Consider the following 4,165-nt stretch of genomic DNA (forward strand, 5'->3'; position numbering starts at 1 on the left):
CTGGTTTTCAGTTTTGGCAGTCAAACGTTATGCATATTTTATTTCACGTGCAAGGACTTACATTGATTGTTTTTGGACAGTTGTTTCCGGATACGGTATTATCTGTCGATTTTAATTTATTTTCGACATTCTTGATAAACAAATATCTAGAATGATGAATACACATGCGATGTTACGGATGGTCTGGTTGATAATTTTTCACATTGTACTCACCAGAATTGGACCTAGAAAGACTATAAAAAAAAACAGTAAGCTAGGGGGAGGAGACACTGCCCTCTATTCGCTTTATCATACGGCCTAAGACTTTCGGCTAAATGTTTCGGATTTCAAATTTGGGACAATTGACATCTAAAATTATTTACAGACTGGATATAAACCTTTGCATCTTGACTGCATGTAAGGTATTGATTGACGAATATCGTCATACATAAATATTATAATCGTATTGTGTCATTGAAAATGAAATATTATAATAACATTTCCAGTTAATTGGGATCAACTGTTAGTTGCAATCCTCATCAATTACACCCTACCTGCAATAAAATCTACCCAGAACCGCAAAAATATAAACTTATTTTAAAAACTTGTGATAAACAGTTCGGGTTAGTAAACTTTGGTTCGGGCTAGTGAAAAATTCCATCTGGTAGCCCGAACGGGCTAGTGGTTTCAAATGTGAAATTCGCACACTGACTCTTTGTTAAAGTGTGCGTACCACCCCAAATATTTCCTATATCCCTTGATATATTGCTTTCATATCTTGAATAATGTTAACGTGCATATTTTGTATTAACGTCTTGTTATTGTAGTGTACATATTTTTCGGATTTCGGACAGCCCATTCATTGATTATTATTGTTGTGGTTTTGTGAGTACTCTTCATGTAAAATACTGCTGTTTAGATGTTCATTTTTAGTCGTATATATATCAGGATTCAATACCTATACCTTAGTGAAAATGGCATCGGAAGAACATTTGTTCATTGTACTAGATAAAAGTAAACATTATATCTATCCATCTTATTGTTTATTGCAGTTTCAGTAATATTCTGTTTAAAAATGATTTCTACATGATATAATTATAAATCATGGCTAGGAAATGTGTATATATGAAGCAAAAATTAAAAATAGATGGTTCATTTTTTCCCATTTACATGTATGTATATTTATCTATGTATACATCTTTTGTTGTAAACAGTTATGCGACATGTTGGGAAACGCCCAGGACAAATATATCGACGTAATGATTTTTTCACTTATGTGGGTGTATGTTGGCTCCACTTCACACGATACAGTCATTGTAGTTTAATTGAAAAATGCATCTTACAATGTGAGATGAGTTCTGGGTTCAAGCCCCAGCAGTGGCCTATCAAGTGTGAAATACGGAGCCATTATGATTAAATATACACAGTTATCTTTTTAAACAATACCATTAAATATAAGGAATAATGTTAAAGGGGAATTGCTGCTTAGCTATTTTTGACATTGTATAACAGGGTTTATATACACCCCAAGGATAAATGCTTCTAAATTTGTAAAAAAAACAAAAAACAAGTCGAAGTGTGCAGAATATTAAACATTTGCAACTTTCTGATGTCTAAAAGTCATCAAATGCCACTTGAAGTTTACTTTTTTTTTGTACAAAATAACCCATTTTGTGCTGTCCATTATCGGTTAATGTTTTACGCTGTCAGGTCCAGAAGCGCTCATTCTGTAGCATGTTTGGACCATAATGTATAATGCGACCAAGTTTCAGCAGATTCAGCCCAGTGGTTCTGATTTTATACGCTGTGCCTAGCTTTTATTGAGTATAAGTACTATTACTCACTGATTTATGCATATGAGCTTGGCTGTTTTCGAACAAAACCTGAGGTTTTGTCATAGCAAGCTCATTGTGTCATGAAGTGTCTTTTCGCCATCCGGCGTCCGCCATGCTAAAACCTTAACATGAACCCATTGTACCCACATATTTTTTCGTACCCATTTTTTTCGTACCCAAATATTTTTCGTAATCAAATGTTTTTCGTACCCAAATTTTTTTTGTACCCATTTTTTTCCTACCAAATTTTTTTTTCGTACCCATTTTTTTCGTACCCAAATTTTTTCGTACCCAATTTTTTTTTTCGTACCCATTTATTTCGTACCCAAATTTTTTTCGTACCCAATTTTTTTTCGTACCCACATGTTTTCGTACCCAAATTTTTTTTCATACCCTTTTTTTTGTACCCAAACTTTTTCGTACCCACTCTTTTTCGTACCCACTCTTTTTTTTTAACCCAAAATTTTTCGTACCCAATTTTTTTCGTACCCAAATTTTTTTCGTTCCCATTTTTTTACTACCCAAATTTTTCGTACCCAAATTTTTTCATACCCAATTATTTTTTGGTTCCCATTTTTTTCGTACCCAATTTTTTTTCGTATCCAAACGTTTTCGTACCCACATTTGTATATTCTTACCCATTTATTTTTTTCGTACCCAAATGTTTTTCGTACCCAATTTTTTGGTCGAAATAATCGGTTTTCAATTTGATTTGATCTCCCCACTCATTCCATCCCGCGAAACCCTTAAGGTGTCGCAACTCTGGTATGGAATGAGTGATGTATTGGACGTCATCATTGATGACGTTCATTCGAACGAATGATAAAGGGGGCTAAGTTTCGTTAAGCTGGCGAGAATCACTGCGATTTGTGGCGCTTGAAGACTGGCCCAGCACGTTTGCCGAAATTTGACATGTATATGGACAAGAATGCGATCTACCTGTTGGCGTAGGCGTTATACCTGGCAAAAATCAAGTTTTCGAGTATTTTGTGTATAAATACTTTTATGGGAAAGGGCACGCGCACAGATAAACATTGTGACGTCACTTCACAAACAGCGTTAGACATCCGCCATCTTGTAACGCGACAAAGAAACTCAGTGTTATTAATTCAATAAACACAGAAAATATGATTGTGTTTAATTATCATTAATACAAATGTCTATATTTTGTGCAGCGGATGTTTATTCAGACGGATACGACAGAATTATGTAAGTATCATTGTGTACTTTACAGTAGATTTTACTACGCAAGAAATTTATTATATCTCACTGACAAAATGAGCTTGACACATAAACAACAACCGGATCGGATTTACATCCACATAATATTGTGCGAATCCGATGCAATTTAAATTACTAATGTTTGATAACGTTTGATGAATTCGTTATATCAATATGCATTAACTTTCAAGGGGAATAATTATAATTGAAATGTGCGATTCAATGACAGTGTTATATGGGGATAATTAGTCGTTTAGACGTAACAGATAAGTATTTAGTTTGTTGTGTTTCATTTTCAACATAATTTTACCGCTTTTTCCTTAAAGTAAAACAGTTCAGTCGTCATTATATCTTGAATTTTAAATATTGAAATACATGTCGGATATTTCATATTTTCGGACGTTGCTGCGTAAGCTAGTTGTCAACATAATTATTAAGATACATATTTACCTTTTACCATACAATTGTGCAGCTGTTGTCTACTTAATGACGCGCTGTTTAATGTCTATAATGTTTTTCTGCCCGTGATGATAATAAGTCTTTAAATCAACAAACCTCAGCAATGTCAATGGTCTGTCAACATTAGAAAATTATTAGCTAAAGAAACTTCAGCGTACAATTTATATGGTATTGACATACCTGTTCTCTGAGGCCAACTCTGTATCTAAAGTCAACCAGAGTCGTAACATATTTATGTCACGCAATAAATCAAAGAATACTCATTTTCTTGGATACATTACTACATATATTGGTGAATGAATATAAATTACTGCATCGAGGAATATTTTAAGGTTTAAATGTTTCAAATGCATCTAACAATAGATGAAAATAACTCTCATCAGTCTGAAATTCACAATTTTGAAGCCATTGTCGCTTTGTCCAAGACTAGTTTTCATTTGGATACTGTCGGATCATCCTTGACACTTTGCTGATATTGTAAACAATAAAACATTACCTTTGTTTTCTGAAATCTATTATTTGTGATTAACAACAAACGTCTGGTGGATTATAAAACTGATTTCAGTGTGAATCGGGTAGTTTTAAATATTTACTTTGAGTTTGTATTTACACTACAATTTGTTAACAAAACAAGCCAGAATATTCTAAAATACCGGGAAATGTCATTCTGA

This window comes from Dreissena polymorpha, chromosome 6 (assembly GCF_020536995.1).
Source record: "Dreissena polymorpha isolate Duluth1 chromosome 6, UMN_Dpol_1.0, whole genome shotgun sequence".
Taxonomy (NCBI): Eukaryota; Metazoa; Mollusca; class Bivalvia; order Myida; family Dreissenidae; genus Dreissena; species Dreissena polymorpha.